The following is a 15,594-nucleotide window of genomic DNA, read 5'->3' as shown; positions in this document are numbered from 1 at the left end:
TGGCCCCAGCAAACCTGACAAATTTATTTGCACTTAGGGGCCTCTGACATGATCTCTGGTCTGCTCCTGCTGCATTCCCCAGCAGGGACCATCTCTCAGTAGCATTGTTGGACCATTGATTGGCTGGCAGCTCTTGGCAGGGGTGGGGCATCCTCCATTAATGGAGTGGAAGCCCTTACTGCAAAACCTCTAGACTTGCCACCTGGTGGATAGAATCTTTGCTGCCCAATACCATTCTAGCATGTGTGCATCTGAAGTGAGTCAGTACAATGTACACTAAGCTGATGGTGGTGGACATTAACTTTACGATGTAAAAACAATGACTGCAGATGCTGGAAACCAGATTCTGGATTAGTGGTGCTGGAAGAGCACAGCAGTTCAGGCAGCATTCAAGGAGCTTCGAAATCAAAGTTTCGGGCAAAAGCCCTTCACTTTACGATGGCAGACAGACCGAGCAAAATGGCCAAAAGTATTTAGTTTTCCCAATATTATTGGAAATTTAACATGACTCCACATTGTGACAAAACTGGGATGCAGGAAGGAAATATGACAAAAAAAAGTGCTTGCTTGAAATAAAACTTTTAACTATGTAGATCTTCTATGGCATCTCTCACAATGTAAAATGTAGTTTTCAGGTGAAGTGGGGTTCAAGGCCGGGAGATAATTAGACCAAACAAAGACAATTCAATCTCTATTGTGAAAGCAGTGCAACAAATTTACATGGACAGTTTCCATTATAAACATGGATATAGGAATATATAATGGAAAAGTTGGCAAGAAGTGCATACAGATATGAGAATCGATCTGTTGTGGCATTGAACATGGTGAATTGAGACCAAGTGCGGTCTTCAGATGAAATGGATATAGTGGACAGGGAATAATTCAACAATAGTACACAGACATAATTCAATTCTTCATTTCTTTATTTTTACTATAAATTCCTATGCCCACATTAACAATGAAAATACCTGCTCCACGCTGTAATTACACACTCCTACAAGTAATGTCAGTTAGCACAAATTGTGAAAACAGCCTATTAAACTGTGTGTGTTAGCCTGGAAATTTATAATGAAACATGTCATATTGCTATGGTAGTAGACATCCTGTACTATTACTCACATGAGTTAGAAGATTCAGTGCTTTATAGTTTATATTGGTGTATGTTTAAGGGGTAATACCGGATCACTGATCCACGGTTACACTGAATCACTGAAAGGCTAAAATCAAATTTAATTTCTATTAAACTGCCTTCTAGGAACTTCACTGATTTCTTGCAATTGAATCTCCCAACTCTATGCATCATTTGGTGAAACCAGATACAGGGAGTAATGTAAATATACAATATATCTTCATTTACGTTTTGATATTTGCTAATAACTGACAGCCATTTCCAAGATGTTTATTAAATAGAAATGATGATTGGTTCAATATGTAGTTATTAATAGGATCGAACTCACCTTCAATAGGAAAACTACCAATCAGTAATTTCATTTAGTAGGTAGGGATTTTATAATTTTATATTTAGAATATTTCAGCCCACCTATATTTTGTTTGATATAGCTGACTTTTTGAAATTGGTAAAAATCACTATAGGAGAAACAGTTCTAGAATAGGGCTGCTCTCTCATTAGTGAGAGAGAGAGGGATGAGTGTTGGTGGTTTAACCTGAGGGTCCCCACAGGTAAGGGGCAAGGTTGAGAAGATGAGTCCGTCATTGTAAACTGAGCAAATGTGGGAATTGAACCCACTGAACCATAATATATCTATGTTGTGCATTATCACTGAGACATTGTTTAATGAGTGAGCTTGTTTACCCATCAATATGAATGAGAAAGGAATAAAGCAAAGTTTATTCTGAAAAGTTAATGTTCTTCCACTTGTCTTCAAGTACCTTTTGATGTAAACTTATGTTGTGACAAGAACAAACACTACATGTCTTGAAAAGGAATCCTTTCATTAAATTCAAACTAGTCTAAATTTGTTCAGCCATTATTTCCCTGCAACAATCCAAATTTTTCCAAATATAATTTGATTTGAGTTAAATATGTTTAGAAATTATTGGCTGCTACCATAAAGATATTATTTCTAATAGTGAACTGTGAGATTTGTTGTCCCACATATGCAATGCACCAAGCACTCATTATCCATGGGGTGATAGGGACACAGACATTCGCCATATAACAAAATGCGCAGATACCACGCCTTTGTCTACTGTGAAAGACTGCATAATCGGACCAGATGATTCAATGAGGACAAAGAGAGATGGAGTCTGCAGTTGACCTTACAAGTACATGGAGCCAAGGGCAGTCAATCAGTGAATAATGAGGAGCGAGTGAACTAAACCCACTGGAGTAAGAAAGATTCTTGAAGTCATAGATGAATTGTAAAGATCATACCTGTCAGTGTTTACAAACAAACTAGCATTTTAGATCAGTCTCTGACTTGTAACTTTTGTGTCACTGGACAACTTCAAGTGAATTTGAGCTATTTGAATATCTAATGTAGAGTTTCAGCTGGAATGTATCATGAAGAAATGGTTCATTCTTTTTGGAAGCTATCTCTATTGAGATATATGCGGGTCTTTCTATATTCAAATAACTAAGAATATTAGACTATTTAGTTTAGCTTGGATTGAAATATTTATTGAAACAAAATCGTTAACATTTTGTGTATATGTTCTTTGGGTTTAGTTTTTAGACTCCTTCCTTCTTAGAAACTGTCATAGCCAGGTAAAATTGTTACTATGATTAGGACCAGTCTTTACAATGTCGCTTTATTCTAGATGATCATCTTGATTTTGTTTTCGTCTAACATTTCATTTCTTCCTCTGAAAAGTATGTATTAAAGAGAATGGAAAGGATTGTTATTGTCATTTTCAGTGACCACAGTTGCGTGGGTTTTGACATCAGGTGGTGCCATTCAAGCATCTGTTCATCAAACGAGGACACAGAAGTCATAACCTAGTACAAATATTCAGGGCATTCTTCACAGGGACATGTCAACCTTTTGATCAACCTCAATTCTAAACTTCAGTGCTCCATTTAGCAGGAAAGCTTGTCCTAGGTTGAAAGATATTCACTTTGTGAATTATATAAATTTTAAAGAACTGTTTTATCTGACAAATATTAAAAAAGATAAGGTGGCACAGTGCTCGTGTTCTGGAACTTAAGCACGGGAAGTCACAATGAGGTCCCACACATTGCCGCATCTCCATTTACCATGATAGCAATTCTGTCGAATCAATTGAAGATATTGAGTGACAGACCAATAGTTTTGTAAACAATATAATTTCATGCAGTATTATGAAAGATATTATTTTTATAAAGATGTTATCCATTGTGTTATATCATATTGACAAGACACCTGCCTCAAGAATGATGCCAATTGGGTTTCAGAAGAAATCTCCATTACTGATTTCTCATCCTATAATTCTCTGTAGCATGAGATGAATCAATCTCAGTCTTAAGTATACTCAATTTTGGATTATTCCCTGTAGAGAATTCCAAAGGTGAAGAAGTATCTTCTCATTTAAGGGATCCTAAATGTTCAACCCCTTAATTTGATGCTGTGAGCACCCCTCCACCTCCTTCAACCCATCCAGTCGAGACCCCCCTAGCAGGGGAAGCATGCACCCAGCATTTAATCTATCAAGTTGGTAAAGAATATTACTGAAAGTTAATTGGTCTATCTGCTGAAATGGATTCTAAGGTCAAAGGAAGACTGTGGAGGGTTTGCTTCAAGGTTGGAAAGATAAATTATACAAAAATATAAGTGAATAGGGTCCTTCAGTGCATATAATGGTTCAATGTTCCATCATTATTAAACAATTATAAGATATGCATGATGTGCAAAGAATTCAAAATGATCAACATTGCTACAGGATAAACTATGTTGTTCTGAGAACCAGTTTAGACAAGCAGTCGGGCAGCACCTCCTTCGAGAATTGGTCCTTCTAGGGATTCTCATGTTCTTTGGTCTTCTATTAGCTCAGAGTATAAGAGGGAACAGGAACTCAATAATAAATCAATCTTTGGAATGTACCAGCAGTGACTGTGTGGGTGTTACTTTCCAAGACAATGCATGCAGGGCAGGAAGGTCTTGGAAACTGACATGAGGTCAGGATCCCAATGTCATCCACCCTCTTCCAGCATTTCTTGGTATAGGAAAGAAGGTGAGATGGGAACCTACGTGTGTTTGTTATTGAGAAGTAGTTGGAGTTGGTACAAAGAAAATTAAGATCTGTTTGAACCCTGAATTCTAAAAACCCCAGACAGAGAAGCTGTTACTCAACCTGACATCAAATCGCCCGGATCATCATAGCCTAGGAACAGGGTGAGGAGCTTTCCCAGTGAAACAGACAAGCTGGGAATGTTTCTGCCAGCCACGGCCATTGAGACACAGCTGTTCAGGGCACTGCCTCTCTGAGAAAGTGACTGTTAAATTCTTAAAGGCTCCTTACCAGTCTTAACAGTTTACCTACCTTAAGGTGTATATCCATGCACTCAGCCTTCACTGTGGCACAGGGTGGCAGTCACATCAGCACCAGCAACATGCTCCTCCATAGGGTCTAGAGACTAGGGACCCCACTCTCTCAACAGTCCCACAGGACTCTCAAACTGTCACAGCAAGTGACTGCAGACATCTACAACCTCCTCCAACAAGATCTCTTCCTAGTGAAGCAAGTGCAAGACCAATGGCCAACAAGGTACCTGTCACTGTAGAAATGTTCATTTCCCGCCAACTCCCACCCTGGTCTGTGCCTGTCACTGATTTGAACTACTTTATTCTCCTAAGAATAGAGAAAGCAGGTGGATGTAGGTATTTATAAAGGAGAGGTGGAAAGGACCTCATAGAATCCCTAAAGTGAAGAAAGAGGCCATTGGGCCGGAAATGCACCGCCCCTCCAAAGATCATCCCAGACCCACTGCCACCCCTGCTCTATCCCCATCCCTCCACATTTACCATGACTAATCCCCCAAACCTGTACATCCCTGGACACTACAGGGCAATTTAGCATGGCTAATCGACCTAACATTTTTGGACTGAGAGAGAAAAACCAATGCACCTGACGAGAACAGAAGAACACATGAACTCCACACTGTGACCCAAAGCTGGAATTGAACGCAAGACCCTGGGAATGTGAGGCAGCAGTGCTAACCAGTGTGCCACTCTCAACATTTGACTGTTAGGCGTGGCCAAGAGGGATAATCACCTGAAGGTAAGAGAGAGGGTTGGCTACTCAAGTGGCAATGTAAGGTGACTGGAAAGAGAGGAATGAGTGAGTGAAGCTGAAGGTGTGTTAATCTGAGGAGTGATGTGCAGGACAATGCTGGGAAAGTGGCACCTGAAAATATAATGCCGATTTGCTTTCCTGCTTCCCGGCATCCTGGATGCTCTTGATGTATGGTTTCAGTTTGAAGGGACCAAACTGAACTTCTTCTGTCACTTCTAGCCACACCTGCTCGATGGGATAGGTTATCCTCTTCCTTCAGTTCCTGGGAGAGCTGACCTCACTGCAGGGCCAGAGCTTCCAGACAACAGACACAAGCAGTGGCTTCCACCCATGCTCTGGAAATAAACCCTTCCAGCCCAATGTTGAATCCCTTTTAATTAGAAACTTTTCCCTTGACAGAATGGCTGCATTTTCAGACAATAAGCACTTACTCTGGGAAAGAGTATTGGCTAGGTGCACAAATCAGTCAGTTTCCCAAACTAAAAATTGTCCTGCCCTTCTGACAGAGAATGAGATGAGACAATTTTGCCATTGCTTCTAACAATGTACTGAGAATTCCCTTTGATTTTAAACAGTTGTAAGAGTTTTTATTGGTGAAATGTAGTTTGCCTGTTTTTTCCACGATGTAGTGAACAGTTATTGTATAGTTGTTTGTCTGTTATACTTTTTTTTTTCTAATCCACTGAGGTGATTGGAAGATTTGATGGTCAGTTTCTGTATTCTTTAGTGGTTGATTAATATGTACCCAAATAAATTGCTAGACTTGTATACAGTATCGTAAACCTGTGCAGGAAATATGCATAGATCTTTTGGTTCTAGATAGGCTTGGTCTGTAGATTGACTGAAGCTCTGTGTGACCATGAAAAAAGGTATTGGAAAAGGCACAAACTCTAGCAGTTATAATACCTCCAAAGCACTTTCAGAGCTGAAAAACAATGGGCTCAGTTTTCAGTTTTACAAATGGTGTAAAATGTGAAGGAGCAGAATAGCAACCTGGTGTATGCCGTGCCCATTATGTTGTGCGATTGCTTTGATCCTGCAATTTGCTTTGAAAGGAAGCTGTATAGGTTATGTAATGAGTGCTCCTACCAATATACCCTTCCACCAAAGTTTAAAGCTTTACCTAGTGACACAGAGTTGAGACTCTGAAAAATATGATGCTATAGAGTATTGGTGCTGATGCTTTGCTGCTCATTGCGGTGCATCAGAGAAAACTGTTGGCTGCTCAAGAGGATATGTACATTTTCCAAATTTGTATTACGGGGACCAAAACAGATATATTCGTGGGCAGCACTTCATTATTAACATTTTTAAGCAATATGTAGCTTAATTTCTGAACAAAATTGTTTTAAAATTATACTTTCAGTTTAACAAGAGAATGTTATCCACAATATGATCTTAGTTATGTACTTCCCAAATTTGCATCAATCTCCAGAAGCCAGTAAATTTCTGGATCAGTGTAAAATCTAACCTGCCAGGTTGTATAACCCAGGCAACCTCAGTGAAATAAATGAGAGAAGCTCCATATTAAATATAATTAACTCCAAAATTTGAAAGAAAAAGCAAGAACCATTCAGTCTGAAGTCATTTGATTTCTATATCTGAAGCACTTTATCATCATACAGACTGAGGTGTTTGAGTGCAGGAGCAAATTTGGTTTGTCACAGTAGAATTAGGAAATGAAGACTGACCAAATATAGAAATGTAGCAGGCAAGAACCAATTTCCATTTGAAATGTAATTAAGCAAAATATTAGAATGTTTGACTTTTCACCAAGTGTCCCACTGCATAGCTTTCTTGCAGTTTTTAACAGTAAACCACACAGATAAGAAAGATTCAATCTTCTAAACTAGGCCGGGTTTAGCGACCCCACCAAATCGGAACAGGGTGCAATGACTACAGCTGACCGAGCATAAAGAGGAGGCTGAGTAGTGACATTAGAGAAGTTCATAAAATCGTGAGGGGCATGGATATGGTGAATAGCCAAAGTTTGTTTTTTTTCCCAAATTAGGAGAGTCTGAAATTAGAGGGCACAAGTTTAAGGTGAGAGGGGCAAGATTTAAAAGGGACCTAAGGGGCAACATTTTCACACAGAGGATGGTGTGCATATAGAATGAACTGCCAGAGGTGGTGGAGGCTGGTACAATTACAGCATCGAAAAGGCATCTGGATAGGTATATGAATAGGAAGGATTAAGAGGGATAAGGGCCAAATGCTGAAAAATGGGACTAGATTGGTTTAGGATATTTCGTCAGCATGGACAAGTTGGACCAAAAGGTCTGTTTCTGTGCTGTACATCTGACTCTGACAAGTAATTTCTAATTGCTATCCAGTTGTCTTTAAGTGGATGGACATGAGCAAGATTTTTTAAAAAACTGGTCTTCACTATGATGCCGTTACAATTAAGTTGATCAATCTAGCGATCATTGGCCATCAAAATTATGGCCAAAAACAAAAATGTAACGCTAGGAAAGTTTAAAAGCAGATTTGAAGCCATGAGAGAAGTCTTTGTGGAAAATTAACTGGGAAACCATACCGAAAAAAAACCAGGAAAATTTATATTGATGTTTATACTTCGGGAGAACAGAATGAAAACTTTTTTTAACCAAAGAAAAAACAAAGTAGAAGTAACAAGACATACTGAAGAGGTGAGAAAAATTTGTGAAATATGTAACAAAACTTTAATCAGGATTCATACTAAAGGCTAAGTATATTTAAGCAAGACAAATTTGAGATATTTTGTGGAAAGACATTAAGGCCCAGGGCCTATAGTTGTAAGTCTGTTACCTCTAGAGTTTGTAGTGGGGAATACAACTGATTAATTATATTCTACAGAATGCTATAAAAGAATGTGAAAAGATCACTGATATCATAATTGACAAATAGTATGATTGTCAAATTCATGCCTGACAAACTGATAATCCTTTGAGATGGTGGTGTAGTGCTTCCCAAATCTTCCTTCCCCACTGTGTCATGATTATTGCTGTGACCCCTCAGTGAGAACAAGTGGGAAAGGGGAACTGAGAGAGCAAAATCACAGCTGGTAAAATGTGGATGCAACTCCCTGGCAGGGGTTGGTGACTGGGAGTTCAGAAATCACCCCCCACCCACAACCCTGCCAAAATTTCAGCTTGAAACCCTTTGAGTACTGGTGCCAAATTTGCAAAGCCCCATGATAGTGAATAGATTTTCAAATGACAGTCAACAAAACGTTTTCATGGGATTGGTAAGGAAGACTAGGTCTTGCAGGTTAGATGATAACATTGACCAAATGGATTAAGAACTCATTTTTACAACAGATGGAGAGGTGATGCAAAATGGTAAATGGTGCACTGAGTTCCTGAGATGTGTTCTAGGACCTCTGCTGTTTATAATATTTATAAATATTATAGAAGAGTGGTACTATTAAAATTGCTGATGAGGTGAAACTCTGTGGACAGATAATGAGTTGAAAGTAAATTAGTCCCAGTCTATCTAAAGCTGATCAATTATGTAGATGGGCTGAAATATGGCAGAAGATTCTTAATGCAGTTTTAAATAAAAGATAATGCATATAGGAACAGGTAATCATTAATGTGAAAGGGTCCTACTTAATAGCAAGGCTGCAGGTTGTAGAGTTACATGAAATCCAAAGCTGTGGAATCATATCCCAGGTGCCCCACCCTGCACAAAGAGACTTCTATCAATTCAAGGAGAAGTCTATCCTTACAAAATAATGTAGGTGACTGACTAAATCAAGAAAATAAAGATCACTATTGGTTAAGACGAAAAACTGAATCATTTTAGAGTGATAATTGATTGTAGTCTGACGTGTGAAGGAATTACCGATACGGTAGTTCTGATTCTAAGTCTGGTCTTCTGATGATCGTGTGAAGCATCAGATTGCAAGTCAAAAGAAGAGTATCACAGTACTGACCAACGACCAATACTAGAATATGTGCCACATTTTATTCTGCCTCACCTCAGAACTCCTTTAGATACATCAGGTTTCTTTAAAGAAAGTGATGAGGATAAGTTGAGGCCTTCAGAGATGAAGTAATAAAGCAAGGCTCATTGAAGAAATGAAGACAGAAGTTTCTCAAATAATTACAGGCACTGAGAAAATTGAAAGAAGTAAAATACTTATTTTGGGCAATGAATATAAGGTCAAAGAAAACAAGTAGAAAAATTCACTAATGTCCCCTCACAAGAATGAATTTTAACATTTGGACTGATAATAATGAACAAGGAAGCTTAGGAAATTAGACAGATGTGAATGGGAATTTTCCCTCAACAAGAATAGACCAACAAAATTAAGTATCCCAAAGAGTGGGAGAGCAACAGTGCATGGGCCATACATGAGCTATTAGCAGAAAAAAAGACCAGAAGGAGGCAAAAGCTTTCTTTTGGCCAAAGGTTCCTGCATTCAACCGAAATTCACGATCCAACAAATGAAGAAAGGCTACAATTTGGGTTTGATTCCCGCCTGTCTGTGTGGAGTTTGTACATTCTCCCCGTGTCTGCGTGGGTTTCCTCTGGGTGCTCCGGTTTCCTCCCGCAATCCAAAGATGTGCAGGTCAGGTGAATTGGCCAGGTTAAATTGCCCACAGTGTTAGTTGCATTAGTCAGGGGTAAGTATAGAGTAGGGGAATGGGTTTGGTTGAGTGTCTCTTCGGAGGGGTGGTATGGACTTGTTGGGCCTGTTTCCACACTGTAGAGAATCTAATCTAATTAAATAGTGTCCGAGGATGGTTTACAGTTATATAAGGCACCAGAGCAAGAATCCAGCACCAACATCAACAAGGTTTTCAATAGGTCACTAGGACAATTTGGGGAGGTCACAGAAAGCTGTTCAAAAGTTTAGAGACCAAAAGTTTGCATGTGACTGACAGTAGATTCCATATTAGAAGTGCTGATTTTTACCTGTATTGCAGGAAAGGCAGTGGAATTGTCTGGGTACTGCACTGACCACAGCAAGAGTGGCTGGATACCTCAGCACTGTTAGAACTAAGGCCACATGCTCAGAGTTACTAGGTAGTCAGGGCTTCGGAAAAATCTTGAAAGTTGTGGTGACTCGCAAGAAACTCAGTGCCTAATACATCGGCAGTAAAGCTGAGAGTGGGGCTGAAAGCCACAAGAGGTGTCTATTTGATGCAGTCTAGCATGATTAGATTTCTCGGAGAATTGTAGGAAAGGTCCATCTTGAAACTAGCTGTCAGCTAAAAGCTAGAATTGTGGCTGTGAGTAGGTACTGGAGTGTGATTTTCAGAGTCCAGAGGAGCATACCCAGTACAGGAGGATGATTGACTAGAATAGAAGCAGTTATTGAGGCAATGTATGACAGAGCATCCATTGAAATCGAGTTCAAGGCTGGATCAGCAAAGGGAAAAAGTGCAGTCCCCTGAAGTTTAATGAGATTCTCAATGGCCCACCATATCAGTAACACCCCAAATGGAGGGGAGCTGGTTACTGAGAAATCCATGGGATCTGTCTTGATCACATTTGTTATTTAATGTGTGCCATGCGTTGCTTCATGTATTACCCACAAATAACACATGTCAATACTGGCTAATATAAATTATCTGTATTGTAGATTTCAATATTATTTCAACTTAGCGTTATTTATTCAGAACAGTGGAATTGCATGGCTCTATTCTCTTAGAAAGTATCTGGGATCACACCTTTTGTTTGCTTTTAAAAATAAGAGTTACAGGTTCCGAACCAGATCATAACATTAACATGGGTGGCCTGCTCTGAGATTGTAACATCATTTGATAGTCTCATGATATCTTATGAGAAAATGATTTCTGCAAATGTTACTTTGTGGTTTGAAAGAATCAATACTCAAAAGAATCTGCCAAATACACAAACTATGTTATGTGGTTTTGTGCTGACGTGTGCACAAATTTTCCCAGATTGCACAGTAAATAGATTAACTAGCTCCCAATAAAACCAGGACTCAACATCCAATAGACAGATTTAGTCAAAAAGTTTTGTCTTATATTCATTAGGACAATTCACAAGAAATACTGAAGTAAAGGGAAAATTGCTTATACTATATGAGTAGAGATCACTGATTTGTTAGCAAGTCGAGGCAGATTGGAAGAGGGAGTGCATGGAGAATGCGCTGGTAAATGATGATTGACAGTTAAATGCCAAGTTTTGTTTACATTTTAAACTAAACAGTTTGAATCTGATTGGCCAAGACATTGTCCTGAGAAATGAACCAAAGAATGGCTATCCGTTGAATTGAAACAGGTATAAATGTGTGCATATATTGTTGATTTTTCTATCTGCAAAAAATATGGCCCTGTGTAGTAATGGCCCAAATATTCCAAGGGTTTGTCATCACAGTCGTATTGACACACTGCTCATTTATTTTTATATTAACACTGAACTCTGCATTTCTAGCTGGGAACTCCAAACTGGATTCTTCACCAAATCATACCATGCCCCATTTAGGTCAATGTGCCGTGTAAATATCCAGCAGTACAAGTGGGGAAGAGTAAGCATGTGAGATAAGTGTGGGGTTAGCCTGGCAGTTAGTTGAGGTGCTTGGATGGCAAAGGAATACGGTGCGAGGTTGGTAGTCTGCCTGTAAGGATGCCAGTGAGTAGTGCACCAGGCTTGTAGGGTGTCAGCTAAGTAGGGTGCCAGGTGAGCAATGGTGTGCTTAAGGTAGGTCACCCACTGGGGGAATGTTGGAGATAGGAAGTGAGGGGTGTGACTGAAAAGGATGGATGGTAGGTCCAGACAGTGAAGAGGGTGGCAGATAAGATGAGGCATTGGGTCAGGCAGGGGTGGGAGAGTATTAAGGACTGGCAAGGGTGTGGTGTTGAAGCCAGACGGTGATGGGTTAGGCCAGCAAGGTGGATGTGGGGCCAAAGAGGAAGGGAAGTTGCAAGTAGAAGGGATGTCCAGGCAATTGGGCAATAAGGATGATTGGGTAGGGTTGTCAGGCTCATGGGCATTTGGATTGTCAGGGCCAAAGAATTTTCATCCTGGCAGTGAGGAGTTGGGGGTTTTCCAGTGTGGTTGAGTCATTTTGTGTTGTGGGGAGATTATTTCAGGGGAAGGGTTCAATGGTAGTCTGATGTCTAGTGAGTGGTCAGAGGAGATGTAGTTGGGGGGTGGGGAGATAATGTGGCATTGCTAGTTTAGCATCAGCTTAATAGTTACCCGAAAGTTAGATGGGGTTTTTAAACTCATTAACTATTAACTTAGCAGAAGCAGATCCCTCAGGTTCTCCAACAGTAAGGGGTTTCCAGACCCTCCAAAAGTAAATTGCCGATCAGAATCGTCAATTTCCTGGCCAGTAACTCCCATGGAGTCCACCTCATTTCAGTTTGCACAGGGTCCTAATGAGCAATTCTAGTTTGTGTTGCTCCAATGACGACTTGGCCATTATGTGCAGCTTCCACTACACACACCACTTTGCAGGGTCGACTGACAATCCTGATTTGCTTAATCTCAGTATAATTCTTAAATAGTTCTTTATTTAGCAAATGTTGTCCAATCACGATTAATATTGGATCCAGTTAGTGACAAACACCCGTTGTGTTTCTCCTGCGTAGCAGCATTGTGAAACTGCTAAATTCACCAACAGCTTAACTTGTTGCTGAGACATTTGAAATAATATAATCCGAGGAAGAAGGGCACTTTTCAGCACCAAAAGTAATCACCCTTGGCCTGATCATGGGTTTGTGCGCAACACAGCCAGAATGAATTCGTTCAGGGTAGCTGTTCCTCCTGCAGGTTGGCTTTGATGCTCTCTGACTCATGCAACATTTGTGAGGTTAAGAATGCGGCCAATTTTTTCACCTGTGGACCTATAGAAGTCCCAACATGTAAAGTGACCAGTGAAGGGAGCCTTGTGTTAGACATTAATAGTGAACCCACTGTTCAATTTCTCGACTGGGACAGCAAGGAAGGGCAAATTTGAGGGCAGGATGGAGCGTATTTGGCCTTCGTATTGGATATATGCAAAAATGAGATTGGGGTCACTACCATCAACATCACCCATGGGGGCCCAACAAAGATGCACGAGAGAGTTGGGCCTGACAGCAATCCCATGACAACACATCTACTTGGGAGTTCATATCTTTTTTTTAAAAAACTGAACTAAACTGTGTGAATTGCGGAGTTAATAAGTTTAGAGAATACCAATTTCACACGATGGGGGCAGGTTGAGACCACCATGGTAAGGTGCTGCAGTACAAATGTCTATGGCTTCCTTAAGTGGTTCAGTGGTGAATAGGCTTACAATATCACATGAGCTCATGAATATGATATTGTTATTGCTATGCAATGATGAAGTTTGAGAAGCCCCCCAAAAAATTCTAATTTACTGGCTTATCATGGAGTTTGGAGTATTGGGAACTCAAGGATTAAAGATCCCCTATTAGAGTGACTCACTGTATGTTTGATTGTGTACCTGTCATTTGAAAGGCTGAGACCAGAAATCACAGTCGGTGGTGGCTACCTCTAAACTGCCAAAATCATCTGGAGCCATATGTGTGTATTTTGCTCCCAGCCCCGAGCAAAGACATTTGTTTCCCTGAATAAGACTGTCAGCCGTAGTTGTAAATTTTATTGACTGCCTCCTGTTCCTACTAACACACTTCCTTACCTAATAATAAGTGTATGTGAAGACCAACAATGAGGACAATACTAATCCTATTATCTATCTCCCTTCCTATTAACAAAAGATTGTGAGTATTACAGTAACAAGCTCCTGTGAACAATCCGATATATGTCACAGGAAGGTAGCCATCATGAGCCATTGTAAAATTGAGAAATACCTGTTTTAACAACATAATAGCAATCTGATGTGATGTTAAGAACTTTGTATTAGTCACATCTGAACAAGGTATAAAATATACTGCATGCATGTAATGTCCAGAGATTCAGCGAAGGGTGCCACCACAAGAAGGCTACAGGGATCCTTTTGGTGTCACCCAGAATCTCTCATCGGCTGTTCACTAATAAAGTGTCTACCTTTGAAGTGAAACTTGTGTCATCTGGAGTTAAGAGTCAACAATGCCACTTCTGTATGGTCTTCACAGATGTGAAACAGTCCTTCGTCACTCTCCTCAAATGCTGTCTCTCTCATATCTTTTGGTTAAAAATCACACAACAACAGGTTATAGTCCAACAGGTTTATTTGGAAGTACAAGATTGTAGCTACCTGACGAAGGAGCAGCACTCCAAAAGCTTGTACTTCCAAATCAACCTGTTGGACTATAACCTGGTGTTATATGATTTTTAACTTTGTCCACCCCAGCCCAACACCAGCACCTTCACATCATAGAATTTCTTGCAAATTGTCCCAATGAGTGCAATACAAAAAGCTTTGGCTCAACATTTCAACAATACCCAAGTTCTGTACTGCCTAATATCAACTAATAACTGCATTAACAGTTAAACTGAACTATAAATTCAACGTGTAATAGTCTACTTTGCACTCACATTATAAAATGCATAGATAGGCACTAGAAGATTGTAGAGGGGCAGGTTCATGCAAACAATTGGTAATTAATCCCTAAGTGAATAATATTTAATGGATTATGAAAGATATCACAGCACAATGAACTAGGAGAAGCTGCTTTCCCACTGGCTATGATTAATAATTATTCACATTTCAAGATTTGCTTTGAAAATTCCTCTCCAGGTCTTTAATTACATCATTATTTTATATGTTCTTTTCTCGTTAGAACAGAAAATGTATTATGAATGTTTTTCAGATGTTCTGAGTCCACGTGCAAATGTTGGTCAGCTCTTGCTGCTGAGCCAATTCGAATGAAATCAATTAATAAAGTTAACTGACTCTAAGATTTGATACTATCTTATGTCAGTGTAAAATAGTGGAATGGGTGAGAAGCTTCCAGCACAGTGGAATTCAAGAGACAAGTTTGTAGGCCTCGGACCGTTTAATGCCTGGTATTGATTTAAATTCATTTCCACCATTTGAATGATGGAAATAATCTGTTTGAAGGGTTAGTTTGACGATGGACGACGGGGTCACAGTACTGCATTCCAAAAATGTCTGTGTGCAACTATCTGCTATGTGACTCCTCATTTCAAAAATAATGGGCTGTACTGTACTAAGAAAGTAACCAGGATAATGCTTCATTGGGAGGCCCTTTGTATGGTCCATGTATCTGTTTCTTAACAGCTAAATTTTTTAAAATTCAGAAATCGCAACTCGTGAGGAAGATGAGAAGATTTTGGGAGTTTAAAGTTACATTCATTGCATGATTGACAATGCCCGAAGCCAGGGTTATCTCAAAGGAGTTACTCATGAAAATGAACTGAGAAACCAGTGAGGATTGAGAAGACTCATGGTGCCATTATAAAAGAAGAAATTTCAATAATGTTTTAAGG

General features: G+C 39.7%; 1 protein-coding gene across 2 annotated transcripts in view; it reads left to right on the top strand.

Annotated features, from left to right (window-relative positions):
• Window positions 1–15,594, top strand: part of nr5a2 (nuclear receptor subfamily 5, group A, member 2) — a 348,147-nt gene that overhangs the window by 329,225 nt on the left and 3,328 nt on the right. The gene's annotated exons all lie outside the window — the stretch shown is intronic.

This window comes from Chiloscyllium plagiosum, unplaced genomic scaffold (assembly GCF_037043375.1).
Source record: "Chiloscyllium plagiosum isolate Xiang-an unplaced genomic scaffold, Cpla_swu_hap1 HiC_scaffold_9, whole genome shotgun sequence".
Classification (NCBI taxonomy): Eukaryota; Metazoa; Chordata; class Chondrichthyes; order Orectolobiformes; family Hemiscylliidae; genus Chiloscyllium; species Chiloscyllium plagiosum.
Note: the sequence above shows the minus strand (reverse complement) of the source record. Positions and strands in the feature narration are given on the sequence as shown.